Genomic DNA, 24,135 nt, shown 5'->3' with positions numbered 1-24,135 from the left:
AACATCAAAAATATGTGTGCAATAATCTCTCAAGATGCAACACAATAAAATCAAATACCTCAAATCAAAAATACAGAGTATATAATCACTCTTCTGATATGCTTAGAAATCCTTTCAGATGGAAATATTACACATGGTTTTGAAGATAAAAGGTGAAGAATGTTTATAAGTATATTTCTACATATTGTGGGTGAGTCCAATAACTTTTCCCAGGAGAAAAAAATGACTTTCTGTTTTTCCATTTACTGATGTATCTTTCTAGTTACCAAGGTGAGATTTCATTAGAATATAGAAATTTGGGTTGACTACGAAAAAATCATTTTAAAACATACCAGGCATTTACAATGAGTTTATCTTATTATTTCTAGAAAGACTGATATTTACAAGAGGATATAAACTGTTTAGAAAATTGAACAATAATAGATCAGCAGCACATCTGAAAGTTGATTTTGCTGATAACCCAAAATAATTAAACATTTTAACTTCTACACAACATAATAATAGGAAAAGATGAACCAAAACTAAAATGACAATGGAGAAGAAAATAAGATTTTAAGTACTATGATTGATTAATAGTAATTATTTTAATTATTCAACTAACTGAATTTCTATAAGAAAAAATAACTACTAATAGAAGTTGAAACATAGTCCAATATCACATAGATGAAATATAACAGATTTATTAAAAACTACTACAGAAAACACCAATACTCAAACATTTGTTCTTCAAAATATCACAAAAATACACATTATTTCTATGTTATATGCTTTATTTAAAAACACAGAAGAATAACAGTGATGGAGATCAAATTCAGGACTAAGCAAGCTGTTACTAAGCTATAGTCCCTATATTGGGTTCAGCTTCTTGTAAAGACAACATGTTCAAACTCATCAGTTATAAAGACTGATTGAAAATAAGTCTTTCTAGAAACTGATATTGGTAACTGACACACTGGAGAAACTTATGGTTTTAAATATTGGGAGGCTTTATTCAGTTCGAAACATATTTCCTTCTTATAAATGATTTTAAGTTAGTTTTGCTTTGTGCTATACATAATTGAAAGTTGGAAACAGTATGGTAAGAGAACAAATGGTAAGAGAACAAATAAGTAGTTTGATGGAAAAATAGAATTAAATATATGCATGAACTTATAGATAATTATTGGTAGGGAATTTGAATGAATTATTCAAATTAACATAAATTAACATAAAAGACCAGGTTTTTTCCCCCCATCCTGAGGCTTGAACTCTGAGCAATGACCCTGAGCCTCTTTGAAATCAAGGCTAGCACTCTACCACTTGAACCAAAGAAATACTTCCAGCTCCTTTTAAGTAGTTTATTGGAGGTAAGAGACTCACATACTTTCCTGCCTAGACTCAAGCCTCTATCCTCACATCTCAGCCTCCTGAGTAGCTAAGGTTAACAGACATGAGCCACTGGTGCCAGGCGGAAAGACCAGATTTTTATGTGAACTTTTATTTCATCTTTGTAACATTTTTCGATGTTTCTTTGTGCGTGTTGAAAAGAATCGATAGAGAAAACTCACGAAAACTTTAATAGTGACAGGCTCAGAATAAATTATATTATGGCATTTTTTGTCTGTTTGCCCACTTATAAACTTTTTTCAGCATTGAGAAAAGAGTATTAAAATTTGTGATAGAATAACATGTAAAATATTGTGTTAGTCCAAGCTTTAAGAATTCTTATATATTTTTACTTTCATTTAATTTTTAATGAATTCTGATTCTTTTCCTTTAGAAATGTTTCCATTAATTTATCTACTTTCCTCTTAATCTCATGCTAAATATTTTATTACTTCATGTCAAACCAGAGCCATTAAAAAATTATAATTGACTGAAATTGATCTGGACATGACCAGTGATACTGGTTAGAAATCCTATTTAAAATCAGAGTGATGAGAAATACGTGTATCGAAGTCAATTTTATTTTTATATAAATTTCATTAGGACAAATTTGTTCTCATCAAATTTCAACCAATTACTATGCTCTGCTAGGTTCAAGAAAGTTATATCCTAAAAACACAGGAATGTTACAATATTATGAAAACTATTAGCACAATTATCACAGACTAAAAAACCAGCAGTTTATATTCTATATTTTGTTGATAACATATTCTAGATGATGAGTGTGATGAGTTTTAATAAAGATAGAAGGATTTCCTTCCTAATAATGAAATTCTGTGTTTTAATTCATACTTTTAAAATCCATAAAGGCATTTTCAACAAATTCAAAAATAGCAAATAAGATATCTACTTTTCATAATGTCATGTATTAGGAAATAATTAAAATACAAAATTTGGGGAGAAAAGAGAGTACTATATTCATTCTCTATATCAATATCTATAGGAAATAGGCTGGAAAAAAAGACAAAATATCAGAGCAGAGTGTGGAGTCCAACTTAGCCACTTCTGTGGCCAACAGTATAGTTTCCTTTCTTCTTTCCTTTCTTCACCTTCTTTCTTCACTCCCTGTCTTGATCCCTCCCTATCTCTTATGCTCTTTCTCTACATCTTTCTTTCTTTCTTTCTTTCTTTCTCTTTTCATATTTCCGTAGGTACAAATAATATACTTCAATCACATTCACCTCACACTTTCTTATCCCTGCTCCACTTATGTGACAATACGAATGATATTGTCATTATATTTTCATAAATACATATAATGTACTTCAATTATATTTACTCCTCAATTACCATTTTCCCTCTCAACTCCTTGGATACCCTATTCCCTACTCTAGTCTCACTTTTAATCTCATATCACTCTTTTTTTTCCAGCATAGATTCTACATAAGAGACAAAACACAAAATTTGTCTTTCTGAGTCAATTTTGTTTAACATGATAACCTCCAGTTCCATCTATTTTCCTCCAAAGGACACAGTTTCCAGAGCACAGCTAAAATGTCTGTATTCTAAATCAGTATAGAAAATCAAAATATATTCATCATTTCTACTTGGCTGAAATTTAAACTGGAAACCAAAAGGTTAATTCATGGTAACTGAAAATATGAAATATAATTTAGAAGTAAATTTCAGAAATGTGTGTTCCATTATAAAATAGCCCATAGTATATTTAAGGTATATATTTTCTGTTGAGTTACTCTAATATCTACTCTTAAAGCATATAAAATTAATTAGGCTTTACACAAAATTCTAGAAATATTCTTGTTTAAATGTAGCAGAACTTTTTGAAAGTTCATAAGGACTAATTCACAGAAAAATGATACCAAAATTTGATTAAAACAAAAAAAGTTAGAGGAAATTATCCATATATAATATTCAGGTCATTTATGTCCATGAGAATTAAACATACAATTTTAAAAATGAGACTACATAAAATTTTTTCTTGTAGCTAGTATTGTATTCCTGTTATTGGCTCTCTGTGTTATACCAATTTTCAACCCGAGGGAGTATTCTTTTAAACTGCATCTCTTATTCTTTTAAATTGTTTTAAATAATATCTCTAGCTTGGGTATCTTTTTCACATGTATGAATAATGTATTTTAAAGAATGCTTTTTCTTCTTATAATTTACTAGAGCAGTCACATGGCATGACTTGAGAAGTTTTAAGAATCTAGCACACTAAAAGAATAACTAGATATTTTCCAAAATCCAGTACATAAATTGATAGCTTCACATGATATATCAAAGAATAAAAATCTTTAAACTTTTAGGCAAATTATAGGCATTATTTTAAGCATATTAAAGGTTTATTTACATAACATCTCAAAAGAGAAATTAAAAATCATGATCAAATGGATTGCTGGTTCTCTTACTTTTGGAGACCAGTTAAATCTCCCAGAAAGGTCCATGTGGATAACTGAATATAAATTCAAAATGTGACTGGGGTCACACTGACACTTCATTTTCTAAGAACAACTGCTAGTGCAACCATCCGGCCCTTCCCCTGCCATGTTGCTGTTTTCACTGCCAATATAAACAGCTCCTGAAAGCCCCATTTTGTCACCTATACTGCACTATGAGCTGTAAATTTAAATATCAACCAGCAAGATATAATGGTACATTCTTGAAATCCTACCTACTCAGGAGGCAGAGCTCAGAAATATCATAGTTCAAGGACAGCCCAGTAAAAATATTACCAAGAACCCATCTCAACCAATAACTGTGAACAGTTACTGTCACTTCAACCATACATTTAAGAGGATCATCGTTCAAGGTCAAGCCAGGCAAATAAGTTCATGAGATTCTCATCTCAGCAGCAAAAACTGGCTGTGAAGGCATGCACCTATCATTCTAGGAAATCTAAATAGGAGGATAATGATCTAGGCTGTCCTAAGAGCAAGACCCTATCTCAAAAGTAACTAAAGCTAAAAGGTCTCGAAAGCCTGGGTCAAGTAGTAGAATACTAGTTGATAAGCACAAGGTCAGGAGTTCAAACCTTAGTACCACAACATAAATAAATATCAAACAACTAGGCCTGAACACTTTCTGCTGGCATTATTGCAAATTTCATTTGCATAGTATACCTGAATGGAAACAAACATAAACAGAAAGACAGGTCTTTCTTTAAACTAGACAGCCAATCTCTTTGTTCCTTGAAGCATATTTCTGTTTTGTACTAAACTTTAATATATGTGATTTTTTTCTAAAGACTCAAAATTCCCATTCATTTATTAATTATTTTGTCAAACAGAGTTTTCAAATTACAAACTGTAAAGATGTGGATCACGCAGTTAGCCATTCAAATATTACAGATTAGAATGGTGACCATCCATCATTCTTTAAACAATGTGCCTTGTTTCAACATTAATGTCTTTGGCATCTATTTGCAGCCTGTGGGTGGTATTTCCAAACTCCTGTTAACAAAGCTCTGTGAAAATGACCTAGAAACGATCATATCTATTTGAATAAGCTTCAAATTATCTTTAACATCATTCCAACAATCAGGTATCAGTAGACATTGGGAGTGTAGAGTGAATCCCCACCAAACAGAACAATATTTTCTCTTTTCCTCATCCAATAAATTTTGCATATTCCACACCACCAAATAGTTCATAAGTTATAGCTTCATCTGTATTCTTGATCTATGCAAAATATCCCAAATTTTAAGAAATATTCATTTTTCTCTATTGTCTATTTTTGGGGGGGTCCGGTCATGGGGCCTGAACCCTGGGCCTGGGCGCTGTCCCTCAGCTATTCAGCTCAAGGCTAGCGCTCTACCACTTGAGTCACCGTGCCACTTCCGGCTTTTTTCTTTTTGCTTATGCGGTGCAGAGGAATCGAACCCAGGGCCTCATGCATGCAAGGCAAGCACTTTACCATTGAACCACCTTTTTAGACCTGTCTATTGTCTATTTTTATCCAGTTTATTTCTGCTCTTACAATAAATGATTTTTCATTTCTTATTGTGGGTTTAATGCAATCTTTTTCTAGATTCCCAAGGTAGAAGCCTGGATAGTTTACTTGTAGATGTCTTTCTTTTCCAATATAAATTTTTAAAACTGTAAAATTTTCTGTGTTTCCTTAGTAGCATCCACACATTAAAATATTTTGTTTCATTTTAATGAGCTGAAACTTTCTGAATGTACAGCAATTTCTTTTTTGACCCATGGGTTATTTAAAAATGTGTTATTCAATTTGCAAATAGTTAAGGGTTTTGCACTTCTTTGTGTTATTGATTTCCATTTTAATTGCAATGTGGTCAAAATGCATGTCTATGTTTCAATTTTTTAATGTATTTGAACCTGTTTTATGGCTCAGAACATAGATCACTTTTGCATGTTTACCTGTTAGTAATCTGTTGCTATTAGAACATTCTATAAACATCAACTAGGTCAAGTTCCTTGATAGTATGGTCCTGGTCTTCCATGTCTTTATTGAAATTCTATCAGTTATGAAAAAAGTGCTAAAATATGCAGCTATAATTATAGATATAACTATGTATCTTTAACTGTCAGTACTTGCTTCAAGTGTTCTAGAGCTCTATAATTAGGTACATGCACATTAAAGATTATTATATTTTTGATGAATTCAATCCCCTGAATTCAAAGAGGGATATTTCACTATAAAAAGTAGAATATCCTGCTTTCTGTCTGTCTATAGTTATATAGCTATATTCTTTGTTCTGAAGTATATCTGTGTTATGGTTTCCAAATTTTTCCTATATGTCATGAGACAGTTTATCCTATGTTTTACCTTAAACTACATTTTTTTTTGGTCATGGGGCTTGAACACTCTGCGCCTGAACACTGTCCCTCAGCTCTTCAGCTCAAGGCTAGCGCTCTGCCACCTGAGCCACAGCCTCACTTCTGGTTTTCTGAGTGGTTTTTAAGAGTCTCATGGACTTTCGTTCCGGAGCTGGCTTTGAACCATGATCCTCAGATCTCAGCCTCCTGAGTAGCTAGGATTACAGATGTGAGCCACTGGAACCCAGCTTTTAAACTACTATTTTTTTTTACTAAATATAGATTTTTTTCAAAGTACACATGTTTGGGCTTTCTATCCAGCCTTTCACACACATACATACATGCACATACAAACACACATACACATACACACAATATGTAGTTGAACAAACAAACAGGTTTCAATTCAACATGTCAGTTTATAAGTGTAATGCACTTTTCTTTCAATTAAAATTCAATATGACATAATTATTAACATTTTTATGTTTACATCTATGTTTTTAATCTTTATTTTTCGCACCTGGTATTTATTCTTCTTTTCTAATTTCTTCCATCTTTTTGATTTAGCATTTGTTTTTCTCTCATTTTATTCTATTAATGACTCATTATCTCTACATTTATATGTGTATGTTACGGGGAGAAGAAGGGGAGTGACGATATTAATCAGGAAGCATTGTACCCATAAACTGATATATATGTGAAATAGAACTGTAGCTCTTTGTACAACTACTTAATAATAAAATAATTTAACTAGGTAAGCATGTAAAAATTACATTCATCTCTTCTCCTATGTTTTTGTGCTGTTTTTGTCATACATTTTACTTTTATATATTTCATAAAACCCCATAATACATTGCCTCCAAGTGCTGAGATAACAGGTATTTACCATTACACCTAGCTAATATATTTTAATGTAAAGTACAAGACAATAATATTTTATATTCTCCCACATAGTTATTGTTTCTAATACTGTGCATTCTTTTGTGTAGGTGCTTATGTTCATCTGATTGTTTTAGCTTGATGATCTAAATTTAACATCTCTTATAGTTCAAATCTGATGGTCATACATTTACTCACTTTTGTTTTTCTATGGAAAAGACTTTATCCTATTTAGAAGCAAATGTTTACTGAGTGTGAAATTCGAATGTGTCAAGTGGCCAGAGTTCTGTGAAATGTCATTTGAATATCTTCTGGCTTGCATAATCTTTGATGAGAAGTCTGTTTGAATGCTTTGTATATAATATTTGTTTTCACATACACTCTAACCTTGACTTCATAGTCTTTATCACTCTTCATCACTGTGTTCTTTAAGTTATTACATTGTTCCTGGCATTGAAATTTCGAAAGTTATTTGTTATCTCTTCATTGAATCTCCATCTTTTTGGAACTCAAATACCAAATATATTAGAACAATTCCTGTAGTTCCATTATTCACAATCTTATCTACAGTAAAATGTTGTAAAAGCTTTCATTTTATTACATTTTGAATTTTCTCCTGTGCTTCATTTTCAGTGGTTTCTATCGCTGGTATCTTTAAGTTCATTTATCTGTTGTGAAGTATGTGTTTCTATAAAGCCCATCTATTATATTATCATTTCAGTATTTCTTATCTCCCAGCTCCATTTATTCTTTTAAAAATCTTCCATCGTTGGTGTCACATTTTCCTTTAAACTCTTACTCATAGAGGCCTCTTCTACCAGTTCCCTCATCGTGTCACTTGACTGAATTTTCTCCTAATCATAGAGGCATGTTCTATTTCTTCACATAGCTAATAACTTCTCATTGGATTCTGGATATAGTGTCATTGTATCTTGCTTAATGGGTTTTGAATTTTTGTTATGGTAGGCTTTGTTATTCCCAAAAAGCTTTGTTAACCTAGGTCTTCCTTTATACTGATCATTTTATCATGCCTGCCTGTTATTAAGGTGAGTCTGTTGGGAGTCATCATTGAATTCCACAGTTGATCAAAAAGAACTTTCCAGTTGAGCTGATGTGCTCTCCCTCTCTCTCTCTCTCTGGCCCTTCTGGGCAGGGACAACACTTGTCCTTGAGCAAGGGGCTTTATATGGCTAGCGGGTCAGAGGTATAGAATTTTACCAGGAGTGGTGAGTACTCTACAGTCTGGTTTGCGTGAGATGTGTAGTTTGTGAGGTGGATAAGAGCGGGGAATTTGGTTGTAGAGCGCTAGGGTGTATGGCTGCAGCTGCCGGCCTCAAGGAATAAGATAAGGCCTGAGTCACCGAATTGTGTGGAAGCGCCTGTGTCAGCAGATTTTGAGGAAAGGCCATGCTTTACATCAGGGCCTAAGATAATGTATTGTCTCCTAAGGTGGAAGAGGTTGGGCTAACAACTCTAATCTTAGGATCTAAAACATTTTTGAAAAACACGAAAACAAAAACAAAAAAATCTTCTCTTTTGTTTTGTTCCAGTCCTAAGGTTTGAACTCATGGCCTGAATGCTGTCCTGAGTGTTTTTTTTTCCTTTACTAAATGTTATCATTCTACCACTTGAACCACAGCTCCACTTCTGACTATATTTTTATTACTTTATTGAAGATAAGAATCTCAAGGACTTTCCTACTTGATCTTCAGATCTCAGCCTCTTACGTGGCTAGGATTACAGGCAGGAGCCACTGGCATCTGGTGATAAAATCCTTTTATGAGAGAAGTAAAAAGACTGACTCATCAGAAATGAAGAAAACAACTAGCCTACTTAGTGTTAAATATATCAATTTAAAAATGCATCAATATTCCCTATTAACATTTCATTGTCATCATTTTATGTTTAAATATTGTTTATTTTATGAATATAAACATAATTAGTAATTCTAGCATATGCATGCTCACTTTGTAGAAATTGGATTATAATTTAACATTTTGTATTTTGGGAATGGTTTTCATGATATTAACAATGTAAGTAATTGGATTTCACATTCTAAAAATATGAGTACTTTATGAATGAGGCTAAAGGATTTCTCTGCTAAAAATCTAATGTGGATAATTAATCCCAATTCAAAACACGCCTAACAACGTGTGTGTGTGTTTATGTGTATGTAATGGAGGGACTCTGTCATTTTAATAGAATCCACCAGCTATTTTCCTTCAACTGTTATCACAAATTTTCCTTAGAATCGACATTATTCTAAGAAGTGAATAATTTGATCAATGAGTGACAGTATATCAAAAGAAATGGAGACATGATGTTTCTAAAAATATTAAGGATAGCATTAATTTTAGAAAGTAGCATAGCAGCATGGGACAATAATGCTTCCTGTTAATACAACTGTCCTTTATTCATGTGATGGTAAGACATGTTTACTGTATCCTTGTTTCCATAGACACACAAGGAGTTTTGGGATTCATTGATCACTGTGGTTTTAATTCTATGCACTAGGAACAGAACTTCTAATTTTATCTTAATGAGAATATGATGTTTCTATGAAAATATAATTCGGGGTAAGTTTTTTAGGAGTCTATGATGTTAAAAGTTAGTAACTGTGGTTATATTTTACTGATTTACTTTCCTTTTCTAATTAATATAAGTGGAAAAACATTAAATTGCATTACATTGGGAAGCAATTTCATTTGATATTTTAAAGTTCTACCTAATACAAATGTAGACTCTATTGTGATTTCAGCCACAAGAATAACTCACAACCTATGGTTATGAAAATGGCACTGTCAAAAGAGAAAAATGTGCATTTTCTCTCGCTGACAGCAAATAATGAAGATGAACTGAGGATGACAGGCAAGAAAGAGAGGATCAGCCCCATTTCTTCTCTTCCCACTGGAGACTTAAAGCATGTGAAAGGAATAACATCCATGTGGTGACCTTGGTGACTTTACAGAAAAGACTGTCTTTAGAAGGAATCCACATGGGAAAGAGATTTTCTTCCCAGAGTAGCATTTCAGGAAAGCTAGGAGTGTCTATAGGAAGCTATAGAATGATTGGACCAAAAAGGCATACAGCTATGAATCATTAATTTGGCATATTATCCATTTGGCACATTGCTATTTTCTCATTTTCCAGAAATGTCAGTTTGTCACCCCAGGATACAAGTGCACTCCTTGTAGGAAAGTAGTATATGGCCCGTTCTATTTTATACCCAAAGGTAGACTTCAAATACTAGTCCAATTCACTTTCTCTCCCTGCTGTTCTTTTCATTAAAGTTATTTGCTCCTACATTTTGATCTTCTAGAGATCCTTGTCTTTCTCTCATCTGGTACCTATGGGGAAAATGATCAAGAGAACTTGAACAGGCCTTATGACTCAGACTCTTAAGAGAAAGGTTTAGTGAAAAGTTTGGAACTTTATGCTCTAGCAGAAATATGTTTGTTTCTTTCCACCTTTTGTCACCTGCATATGGGGAAAAGTAATGGCAGTGGCTTGATTGCTTGCCCTAACAACAGTGAATCAAGACTCACCTAACCGTTGTTGTTTGGAGCAGGAGCTGTCCTTTATAATCTAGCTTTTTGAATGACCCTTAAGAGCAAGCACAGAGATTACTACATTTTCTGAGAAGATTAAAAATGAAATCTATTATCTGTAAGAGCAGTCAATACCCCATAGATTCCCTGTTTCATCAAATGGGTAATAGTTGAGGTTTATTACAGATGGAATTAAGACCACCTGCTTCTCCACCTTGAACCATTTTACTGCTAATAATAATAGCATGGAATCTGGAAGTAGGAATCATTAAAAGCTCTATTTTGTTGAGAATAGACAGTTTCAAATCTTTAAAACCTAATACTTAAAAATATTTTCATTATAAATCCTGTCTGATTAATCTTGGCCAACTCTGAAAAGCTCTTTTTCATCGGTGTTTCTTCTATAATCCTATTGCTACAATTGGCACTTTTAATGCAATGTCTCCAATGTATTCAAATGTTGTTCACCTAAGTCACTGAGTTTCCCTTCATTTATTCATATCATAAATGTTCTCTGATTTACTGTGTGTGGCAACCAGTCTCCAAGGTACTAGGGACAGAGTGTTGAACATAGTCCAGGCCCTCATATGTAGCAATGAGTAAGCAAACAAAATGGATAGTTTATAGTACAGTAAGCACTATGAAAATAATGAAAAATGACAATATTACAAAAACTGACAAGGGTCCACTTTAGATGAAATAACACAACACAAATTTTATGCTAAAGATTTTCACAAGATACAAAATTTATCCACAAGATTTCGAGAGAAAATACACGTATAAATGTTCTATTTGGGGTTGGACTTAGCTGAATCTAGGTGTGTTCCTCTATAATCTACAATATTATAAAAGATATATTCCAAATCTTGGAATCCTAAAAATGATTGCGAGTTTCTTATTTGAATGGTTTGATTAATGACTTGAAACACCTAGGTAATATTTGTATGAAGGCCTGTCATAGGAAAGACAAAGGCTATACTAAATGATTGAGATCTACCTCCCAAATTCAGGAAGAGAGAGCAGCTACAGTTTAAATTTATCACCAATAAGCAATGAGTTAGTGAAATATACAATGAAACTTTCTTAAAAAAATAACACAAAGAAGACAAGACTTGGAGAACTTCCAACTCTTCAGAGTTGGAATAGAAGAACAAAAATGAGTCCTAATAAATATCACTCAGTAACTACTCATCAAACTTTCTTCATCCTTTTGTCTCCTCCATTATTTCTCAATTTCAATAAAATCAGCTTTCTTAGATACAACATATGAGTGAAGTGAAACCACACAGTGTTTGTCTCTCTGTGGCTCACTTATTTCACCTAACAAAATGACCTCTAGTTTTATCCATATTGTTGCACATAAATTTTTATGTTTTTTATGGCTGAATAGTATTTCCCTTATCAGTCTGTAGACAATAAGGTTGTTTTCTCTTTTCTTCTCTTCTGGTCTTGTAAGAAAAGGATTCATGATATACCCCAGGCAAGCATTAAATCTACAATCCTCCTACCTTTATTCTCTTTAAAATGATGGGATTATGGGTGTTTGCCACCATGTCCCAGCTTCTCTTTCTTGGCTATTATAAATAGTGCTGAAATAAATATGGAAGAAAAATGTCTTTTTGACATACTGATTTTATTTCCTTTGGATTTATACCCTGTAATTGGATTGTGAAATCATATGGTAGTTTTACTGTAATTTTTTTGAGTATTGTCCATATTGCTGTTAATAATGACCATATTAATTTACATTCACACCAATAATGTGCAAAGTTTACTTTTCTTCACATCTTCATCAGAATTGTCATCTTTTGTGTATTTAATGATAGCTGGAATGATACCTAGTTTTTATTTCATTTCCCTAATGATTATGAATAATAAGGGATTTTTGATATTTGAGTTGAGTATTTTTATTTATTTTAATTTATTCTTTTATTTTAATTGTTATTCTTTTATCTAATCTTCTACAATCTAATGATTGTACAAGGAGGTTACATTTGAACATGTTTATCCATAGAGTGCTGTAGGGTCTTCTTCCATCCCAGGAAAGATAGATGGGGTCCTAGGAAAGGTAAGTGGGCCACTAGCCTGTTCCCTGGGGAGACAATCAGACGCAGCAGGGAGTCAAGTCAAGCAGGAACTGTGTGTTTATTAACACACAGCCAGCACTTTTTAAAGGTAAAAAAGACCAGGTGGCATGGGGAGGGAAAGGAACCAACCAATCACTGCAAAGGTCACACCCTATCATGCACTTAAGTTTCCATGAGCTGTTTATGCACTGAACATAAACAAGTCGGACTCTGCCCACTCAACTCCCTCTCAGCGCCATCTTTGCAGCCCACGTGCCCCACAGAGTGCATCTTAATCAGAATCATATCTGGTATCATTATTTCCCTCCATCTACTCTTCCTCCACTTATTATATCAAATTTCCCACCACCTCTTTTACACATTGAGTATTATGGCTACGCCTGTAAACTGTTCCCTTTTCCATTCATTCATCCTTCTCCCAGGAACCCCCTCCCTGTTCAAACTATATTTCAGCTTCATGATACTTCTTTGTTAAACTTTCTATTAAAGGTTTTCTATCACAGGTTTTACATGATGGAATTTCATCCTGTATATATTATACTTTAGTCAGGTTTGTTTTACATATATATTGTATATATATTGTATATAATATATGGCTCTATATATGTTACTTGGAGATTGTATTGTTGAACCTAAGATCCAAAGGATACAGGTGGACCGGTTGCAACAATGAGAAGTACAAGTCGTTATGTCGAAAACGAACTTTACAACTTTGGTGTGGGGGGTGCGGGGAGGATTGGGGGGACGGGGGAGGGGAGAGAGAGATGGGAAGGGATGGGAAGGGGAAACAAAGGAGGAGGCTACAATGCTTGATAAGAAATGTACTCATTATCTTACCCATGTAAGTGTAACCCCTCTGTACAGTATTTTCACAATAAAAAATAAATTAAAAAAAAAAGATGTAAAGGTCTACCCTCAGAGCAGAGGCAACTGCCTGCTCTGTCTGCAAGCTGGGATCCACAGACACATTCTAAAAAAAAAGAAAAAAGAAAATCTGCACTCATTGTCTTTCTAGGTTGATTTTTTTCAGTATGACTTTTTCCAGATCAATCCTTTTCCCTGCAAATGACATAATTTCATTCTTCCTGATAGCTAGATAAAATTCTATTTGTGTGTGTGAGTGTGTGCGCGAGTGCGCGCTTGCATGTGCATGAAAGCGAGCGCACACGTGGTGTTGGGTATGTCTAGATCCATCTGGGCTATTTCTATAACCTGGTATCAAGTTATAGGACATTTATATAACTAGTTCTTATGTCTGTAACTTGGTTCTGTAGCTTAATTCTGTAATTAATATGAATAGGCAAGTACCATTATTGCATCCTAACGTTGCAGTCTTTCAGATAAATGCCCAGGGAGGTATCACTAGATCCTAAGTTATTTCTATGTTTATATTTTTGAGGAATATCCCTGTTGATTTCCATATTCATTCTCTAATTTAAAGTCTCACCAATAGTGCAATATGGTTCTTTTACGGACAGGGAGGTAGAGCATTTCTTCTGGTATTTATTGAGCACTTGGATTTGTTTAGAGAAGTGTCTATTTGGCTGCTTTGCCCATTTATTGATTAGGTTATTCTTTGGGGGTTTAGTTTTTTAGCTCCTTGTATATTTTCCTTATTAGACCCTTGTCAGACGTGTCTGGCAAACATCTTTTCAATGTATATTTTACCTTAGCTATAATGTCCTTCTCTGAACAGATGTAGTTTTAGCTTAGTGTATTCCCATTTGTCTATTCCCACTCCTGTTCTCTGAGCCTCTGAAGTTCCATTCAGAAAGTTTGTGCTTCTGCCAATAAGCTCTAGTGTTTTCCCCACTGTTTCCTGCAGTAGTTTCAAAGTCTCAGGTTTTACTTTATGGTTTTTTTATTCACTGAATTGATATTTGTACAGGATGTGATATAGGCATCTGATTTCAGTCTTCTGCATGTGAAGATTCAGTTCTTTTGGCACTATTTGTTGAGTATTCTTTATCCAACATGTATTTTAGTAAATTTTAGTCTACTTTGTGGGAGTCATTATTGGATGTAGGTGCCATGATTTATTTCTGGGTCTTCTAGTATGTTCCATTGGTCTTCCTGTCTGTTTTAGGTACAGTACCAAGATGTTTTTTGTTGTAATGGATTTATAGTATAATTTGAAGTCTAGTGCTATGATACATCAGAATTTTTTAAACATTTCTTTGTCTATTCGAGGTCTTTTGTGTTTCTATATGCAATTTAACATTGTTTTCTTCTATCTCTGTGAAGAATGACAGTGGATGTTGCATTAAATTTGTAGATTGCCTTTGACAGCGTGGGGATTTTCATAATATTGTTTCTACCAATCCAAGAACATAGGAAGTTTATATTTTTATAATTTATTTGAGTACTTTCTTCAAGGTTTTATAATTTTTCAATGAAGGCTTATGAACATTGATAAAATTTATTTCTAGATTTGGAAGGGGATTGAAGTTATTGTAAATGAAATTGTTTTCCTGATTACATATCATTCTGTTCATTGTTAAGGTACAGAAAAGCTACTGATTTTTATAGATGAATGGATCAAGAAAATGTGGTATATATACACAATGGAATTCTATGCCTCCATCAGAAAGAATGACATTGCCCCATTTGTTAGGAAATGGAAAAACATGGAAAAAATTATATTAAGTGAAGAAGCCAGGCCCAAAGAAACATAGGTCCCATGGTTTCCCTTATTTGTAATATCTAGTATATGTCTGAGTCAAGCAGAAAAAGTCAGATAAGGTGATGTTAGGGAAATGTATTCAAATGTTTTTTTTTCTTTTGTGCAATTGTTTCTTTTTTTTTTTTTTTGGTCGGTCGTGGGGCCTGAACTCTGGCCTGGGCGCTGTCCCTCAGCCCTTCAGCTCAAGGCAAGCGCTCTACCACTTGAGCTACAATGCCACTTCCGGTTTTCTGATGGTTTAATGGAGATAGGAGTCTCACGGTCTCTGCTGCCCGGGCTGGCTTTGAACCACGATCCTCAGATCTCAGCCTCCTGAGTAGCTAGGATTACAGGCGTGAGCCACCAGCGCCCAGCTACAATTGTTTCTAACACATTTATAAGATTATTTCTTTGTTGCTTTGTATGTCCCTCCCCCACAGTATAACCCCTACTTTCACTGTATTTGATGTCGGTATAATTTGTGGAGGGGAAGAGGAAAAACAAATTGTTTAAATAGGGGTACAGGTGGACCCATTGCAACAATGAGATGTACAAGTCCTTATGTTGAAAACGGACTTTACAACTTTGGTCCGGGGTGGGAGGGGGAGCGGGGAGGATTGGGTGGAGGGGGCAGGGGGAGGGATGGGAAGGGGAAACAAAGGAGGAGACTACAATGCTTGATAGGAAATGTACATATTATCTTGCCCATGTAATTGTAACCCCTCTGTACAGTATTTTCACAATAAAAAAAGAAAAGCTACTGATTTTTGAATATTGATTTTCTCTCATGCTCCTCTTCTCTAGGGATTTGGGGATGGAATCCTTATGGTCTTCTATGAGTAAGGCCATACTATCTACAAAATAGTTTTATTTCTTTCCCTATTTTGAATACTTTTATTTCTTTCTTTTGTTTTATTATAGTGGCTATCAATTCCAGAACTAATTAGAAGGATTAACATCATGAAAATGGCAATACTGCCCAAAGATATCTACAAATTCAATGGAATACTCGTCAAAGTCCCAACAGCATTCTTCAATGATATAGAAGAAGAAATCCAAAAATCCACATGAAATAATAAAAGACCATGAATAGCAAAAACAATTCTTAGAAGGAAGAACAGAGTTGGGAGACTATCAATACCACACTTCAAACTCTATTAAAAAGCCATAGTAATAAAAACAGATGGTACTGGCATAAGAATAGGCCTAAACATCAATGGAATCAAATAGAAGACAAAAATGAATCCACAGAACTATAGCCACCTAATATTTGATATGAAAGCCACAAACTTAGGATGAAAGTCAGGCTCTTCAATAAATGGTGGCCAGCAGAATTCCTATACACATGCAGAAAACTAAATTTAGATCCTTATATATCACACTCTACTAAAATCAACTTCAAATAGATCAAAGAACTCGATGTAAGACCAGATATCTGAAAATATTATAGGATGGGGTAGGGGAAACACTAAGGCTTCTTGGCACAGGCCAAAACTTCCTAAATAAAGATTCAAATCACAACCAATCAAAGAAAAGCTGGATAAATGGGATTGTATCAAATAGAGGAGTTTTTTCATGGCAAAGGACATAACTAGCAAAAGAAACAGACAGCTCACACAATGGGAGAAGATCTTTACTAGCTATACATCAGACCACAGCCTCATACCTAAAATATACTCAGACCTCAAAAAATTAAACCTCCCCAAAACAAATCCTCAAAGAAACAACTCCATTAATAACTGAGCTAAAGACTTAGAGATTACTCTGAAGAGGAAATAAGAATGGCCAATAGACACATGAAGAAATGTTAGCATCTCTGGCCATAAGAGAAATGCAAATTAAAAAAAAACATTGAGATGCCACCTCACCCTAGTTAGCATGGCCCTTATCAAGAAAATTAACAATAACAGATGCTGGTGGTGATGTGGCCAAAAGAGAATGCTACTATACCGTTGGTGAGAATATAAACTGGTTCAACCGCTCTGGAAATCAGTATGGAGGATCTTCAAAAGACTAAACATAGAGCTTCCCAATGATTCAGCAATCCCACTCCAGGGTATTTACCCAAATGATCACACCAGGTTGCACTAAAGCCAACAGTACAACCATGTTCACTGCAGCATTGTTTACCATAGTCAGTGGTTGAATTGATCAAGAAAATATGGTATACATATGTATACACAATGGAATTCAATGCTTCCATCAGAAAGAGTGATATTGCCCCATTCGTAAGGAAATGGAAAGACTTGGAAAAAAGTTATATCAAGTGAAGTAAGTAATACTCAAAGAAACAGGTTGTATGGTCTTCCTTGTTTTTTAATTATTAGAATGTGCCTATAAAACTACAAGTAAACTGAATGGATAGTAAAAGACAAATGATGACATTTGGAAGTGATTAATTAAATAGCAGTCTAAACATTCACACAGTGAGACCAAAGGAGGATATTTTTAGGAGAGGATCACATGGGCTCAATAGGTATGTGCATATGATCATATAAAATGATGTTTATCAAAATGAACTCCAAGATATGGAAACAAGAGTTGTTTTTTGTTTTGTTTTGTTTTGTTTTGGGGGGGTCTGGTCGTGGGGCCTGAACTCTGGGCCTGGGCACTGTCCCTCAGCTCTTCAGCTCAAGGTTAGCGCTCTACCACTTGAGCCACAGCGCCACTTCCGGCTTTTTTTTTTTTGCTTATGTGGTACTGAGGAATCGAACCTAGGGCCTCATGCATGCAAGGCAAGTGCTCTACCACTGAGCCACCTTCCCAGCCCATGAGTTGTTTTTTGTTTTTGCTTTTTTTTTTATTGTACTGTTTGCAGTTCTCCCTCCCAGCTTTGGTTTATTCCCTTTGTCACTGTTTGTGATTTCTGTACCCTTTGTCTTATATATAAGTTTATGTGATTTGGGAAGGGGAAGGAGAAGCACAGAAATTGTGGGACAAAGGGTGAACTAATCCAGCAGTGATACACACTAGATTATGTTGAAAATGAGCTAAACAACTTGGGGAGAGTGGGGTCAGGAGGGGAAAAACTGGGTGAAAATGAGGGAGGATGATACTGCTCAAAAATAAATATACTCACGATCTTACTTATTTAACTGCAACCCTTCTGTACATCACCTTTACAGTAAAATTAAAAATAAAGGGAGAAAGAAATAAGTTCAATATATTAAAAATAAATTCCACTACTCTATTGAGTAAGAGTGGAGAAAGGACAATCTTTCTTGTTCCTGTTTTTGGAGAAAATTTTTCAACTTTTTTCCATTAAGTGTGATATTTTCATATATAATCTCTAGTTTGTTAAGATATGTTCCTTCTATTCCTAATTTCTTCTGAACTTTTAGTATGAAAGGATTGAGGTTTGTTGAAGAACTTTTCTGTATCAATTGAAATGATCATGTGATTCCTATTGTAGATTCTGTTTATGTGGTTTATTACATGTATTGATTTTTGCATGCTGAATCAGTCTCACATTCCTGGAACAAAAATCCACTTGATTATGGTGTACAATCTTTTTGATTAGTTGTTGGATTCTGTTGGCAAATAATTTATTGAGAAATTTTGTACTGATATTCATCAAAAAGATTGATTTATAGTTCTTTCTTTGTTGTGTCTCTACCTGGTTTGGGAATCAGTGTACTGTTAGATTCAAGAATAAATATGATAAAATTTCTTCTTTTTTTATTTCATGGAAAATATTGAGGAGCATTGGTTTTAGTTCTTCTTTAAATATCTTGTAAAATTCATCTGTGAACCTGTTGGGTCATGGGCTTTTCATTGCTGGAAGTTGTTTACTATTGTTTCAATTTCCTTTCTTGTTAAATATCTATTTAGATTGTTTATGTCTTCTTGTAGTTGGTTATTTTTATGACTTCTTTAAAAAATGTATGGCTTGTTTTAAAACTGATAATTTGAGTATTTGCTATTGAATTATTTGGCTTTCTTATATAGGCTGGAAATTAATCTCTTATTATGCATAGTTGGTATTTTCCCTCATTCATTAGGTTCTCTCTCTTATTCTTTTTTTGTTCTTTTTTTAATATACATTTTTATTGTAAAGATTCTGTACAGAGGGGTTACAGTTACATGAGTAAGGTAATGAGTACATTTCCTATGGAACATTGTTACCCTTTCATTGTTTTCCCCTGCCATCCCTTCCCACCCCACCTCCCCAACTCCTTCCTTCCCCCCACAAAGTTTTAAAGTTTGTTTTCAACATAGTCTCTTGTATATCTCATTGTTACATTCATTCTTTTAAAAAATTTTTATTTTATTGTAAAGATGCTGTACAAATCCGGGCACCGGTGGCTCATGCCTGTAATCCTAGCTACTCAGGAGGCTGAGAACTGAAGATCATGGTTCAAAGCCAGCCCAGGCAAGAAAGTCCATGAAACTCTTATCTCTAACCACCAGAAAATCGGAAGTGGGATTGTGGCTCAAATGGTAGAGCACTTGCCTTGAGCTAAAGAGCTCAGGGAAAGCACTCAGGCCCAGAGTTCAAGCCCCATGACTGGCCAAAAAAAAATGCTGTACAGAGATGCTACAGTTACATGAGTAATGAGTATAGTTTTTGAGCATTGTTACCCCCTTATTTGTTTTCTTCCTACTATCCCTTCCCTCCCCTACCTCTTCCACTCCTCCCTACCCCACCCCAATTTGTAAAGTTCATTTTTAACATAATGTCATGTGAGTATCATTGTTGCAATGTCTTTTATTCTCTTAATTTCATTTGTTGTGCAGAACTTTTAAGTTTGATACAATACTATTTAGTTTTTCTTTAGATTCCTGTCTTGGAATCTTATCTAAAAAACCCATTCCCAGTCTTGAAGTATCTCCCATGCTTCCTTCTAGCTGTTTCATAGTTTCAAGCCTTACATTTAAAGCTCTAATCCATTTTTTATTTGATTTTTAGCATATAATGAGAGATAGCTATCTTTTTTCCTCCTACGCATATGGATATTCAGTTTTCTCAATGATACTTATTGAAGAGATTATCCTGAAATGAGTGTTCTCTATTTTTGCTGAAGATCACACCTACAGATCTGTCCATTTACTTCACAGTCCTCTATTCTCTTCCACTGGTCTATGTCTATTTTTATGTCAATACCATTTTGTTTTCATTACTACAACGTTGAAGTAGATTTCAAAGCTAGTAAAATACTTCCCATTGTGGATCCTTTTTTTCTCTTCAATATTGCTTTGACGATTCCAATTTGTTGGTAGTTTTCGTGAAAATCTTCAAATCAGTAATTTTAAGTGAGATGTATCAATAACAAATATAGTAGAAAATGTTTAAAAAAGAATTTATTGACAACATTTTTGTATTCTGGGAGGGTATAGTTGGAAGGGTAACAAAGAGGTTAAAAAGAGAATGATCAACGAAAAATACTTAAGTAATATCTAAGTAACTACTGTATTATAATAAACTTGGGCAACTTCTCTGGGTTTCATGAACAATAACAACAAAACCAGCTACTAAGACCTAAAATATAGAAAATATCATAATTCTTCAATCATAAAATTTTCTATTTTTTGATGTTATCAGTAATTGGTAGATGGATCAAAGTTGATACATGAAATAAAATGTTCTGGATTAGATTTCATCTTGCATATGTCATCTCTGGGTCTAGAAAACAATTTAAAACTTGTGCAAAAATCTTAAAAGAGCTGAGCTCTATTGGTTCAGGCCTGTAATCTTAAACTACTCAGGAGGCTAAGATCTGAGGATGAAGGTTTAAAGCCAGTTCAGTCAGGAAAGTCCATGAGACTCTTATCTTCAATTAAGTACCCCAAAAGCCAGAAGTGGGGCTGCAGCTAAAGTGGTGGAGTGATAGCCTTGAGCAAAACAAAAGCAAAAACAAAACTCAAGGACCACACTCAGACCCTGAGTTCAAGCCCTAGGACTGTCAAAAAAAAAATCTTAAATGAGCATCAAACTAACTTAGTTTCATTACAGAAATTACAAATATTGCTGTAAGTAATAGGGATTACTCAGTTACTTCACTTTTTAAATTTTATTCAAGGTACAACAATTGACTTGCTAACATTAAAAAATAGCAAAAAGATACGTTATGAACTAGAAAGTAATTGTTAGTAGTTTTTTGATTCATGTCACAGGCAAAAGAACCCTTAAGAGTAGTAAACACAGTAGAAATAAATGCATTCTGGAGAAAGAATCGGAGAGCAGGAGGAAGACAACTGGAGCAGAGGATGGGAAGAAGCACTGTCTCCCCTTGTAGGCACTGGCCTCCAATCCTCTTCCAGCTAGATTCCGACCAACGTTACAGTGGGAGTGGTCAGCAGAGACAAACCTAAGTATTTTTACAAAATATTTATGAATCCTTTCTAATAAAATTATATTAATGGTCTCTAACATGTCTTGTCTTTATTTAAACAGTCCCCTTAGAAGTAAACAATTGAAACATTGGTTTGAACTAAAGAGAGGGCATTTTTTTTGCTCTTTGTGTGTGTGTGTGTGTGTGTGTGTTCTTTTAAGATTTTTATCTTCAGGCTGGTGCTCTACCACATGAGTCTCAGCTCCACTTCCAGATTTTTTATGGTTAATCATAAGTAAGTGTTTTATGGACTTTCCTGGTTGGACTGACTTTGAACCACAATACTCAGATTTCAGGTGCCTGAGTAACTACAATTACAGGTGTGAGACACCAGCATCTGGCAAAAGGAGGAGTTTTTTTTTTTTTTTAGATTTTTCTTTATTCACAAACATGGCTGTCGGGAAGAATCTTGGTGGGACAAGATGCTTTAGGATCTTAAAGATGAAGTGGGAGAAATGAGCTACAAGGCACTAGCAAGGCAATCGCATCAAAATACTAGTGAGATGTCACTAAGATATTACTGCATCTACTGACGAATAAATACATACCAGATGGAAGCATCCATGATAGGTCACAGAGAAGTTAGCAGAAAAAGTTAAACTATGCTTAGTATGTGGGAGAGGGAAATTTAAATGCATAGTGAAATTATGAGAAATTCCTAAATTAGCTAGGTGCAGTGGTGCATGGCCTTAAGTCTGAACTACTTTAGGAGAATCAAAACTAAATTACCCAACATCTAAGTTGAATTCTAATAGACTGAAGAGATGCTGGCAGGAATGTTTCCGAATTGGCAAAAGATATCAAATTCAGCTTCCTTTTTAAATCTCTTCAAACCTCAATGTGACAAGGTAAAAGAACTCTCACTGGCACAAGATAATAGAAGTGCTGAAGGTTGGGTTTAAGTTGGGAAAGTCAGAGATCGAGACACACAGAGATATTTAAAAAACAGAATGAGGAAAAAAATGGGATTTTGCTTTCAAAGGAGAAGTTGGACTCGATGCTAAATTGTTAATAGAAATATAGAAGCCAGCATACAATGAAATATCAAGATTATGAAGTTGAATGTGCTATAGAAATTGTTATTAGGTTTTTACAACCAATAAAAATATTTATCAAAAAGAAAAGTAAAATAAAAATAGTATGGAGCTGGGTGCAGGTGGCTCATATCCGTAATCCTAGCTATTGAAGAGGCTGACATCTGAGGATCACAGTTCAAAGCCAGCCCGGGCAGGAAGGTACGTGAGACTCTTATTTCCAATTAACCACCAGAAAACTGGAAATGGTGCTGTGGCTCAAGTGGTAGAATGGTTACTTTGAGCTGAAGAGCTCAGGGAAAGTGCCCAGGTCCAGACTTCAAGCCCCACGATTGACCCAAAAAAAAAAAATCTTTGGAAAAAAGATACTGCAAGAGACATTTGTTGCTAAGAAAAGTTATACTAAAAAGAAGGGAAATTGTTTGGACAAAAATCTTAAGGAAATTAAGGTATGTGTAACTTTAAAACAAATGTTTGCTGTTTATTCATAGGAAATAACTTATTCAAAAACACAAATCTGGAAGTATATGTAAACAAAAAATATACACTAAGCAAAACAAATGTACTACTCTATAAAATAATAATAAATTTAAAAGGATTAGATAAATCTATATTCATAGTGAGAAACTTCAATACACTCTGAGTAGTGGAAAACACAAGAAGATATAAAATATAAATAGAAAATTAACAAAAAGAGTTAATTGAAATTACAGAACATAGCTTTCACAAACAACACAATACATATTTTTCATGCACATATGGAGCACTTACCAAAACTGACCATATGTTGCATCATAAAAGAAGCTTTAAAATCTTCAAAAGATTAGTTTCTCTCAGAGAATGTATTCTGCCAATAGGGAGATTAAACTAGAAATTAATGAGAAAAAATAGATAGAAAATCACCAACCATTAGCAAATGAAACAGCTAATTTCTAAATAACGTACTAGTCAAAAACAGAAATCCAAAAGAAATTACAAAATATTTTGACTATTATGAAGATAATACATATTAGTATATATAAGGCAGCTAAATTCCTCATGTTAAAATATATTACATTTATAATACATATGGAGAAAGAAAAAGACTAGGATATTTTTTGTGATTAAGAAATGCATGCTAAGATTTCAAGTTAATAAAGAGAAAAACAGAAAGAGGAATAACTTACTAGGAGGAAAAGTTGATGAAATAGAAAAACCAACATATAATATAAAAATTAACAAGGATAAAAATGATAAAGTTGAGATAAAGTTACAATTATGGTTTCTTCATTTAATCAACATATTTTCAAAGCCCTGAGTTAAGAAAGTAATTAATAAAATATTGTTAATTTTCATTATAAAGCAGCGTAAATGGCAGTTAGGTGCAATACTGTTTCAAAAAGTACTTTACCAAATAGTTTTGTAGTGACGTTTTTTTATGGTCTGGGTA

The sequence above is a fragment of the Dipodomys ordii genome, unplaced genomic scaffold, assembly GCF_000151885.1.
Source record: "Dipodomys ordii isolate 6190 unplaced genomic scaffold, Dord_2.0 Scaffold9, whole genome shotgun sequence".
Classification (NCBI taxonomy): Eukaryota; Metazoa; Chordata; class Mammalia; order Rodentia; family Heteromyidae; genus Dipodomys; species Dipodomys ordii.
This window is presented reverse-complemented; position numbering follows the sequence as displayed.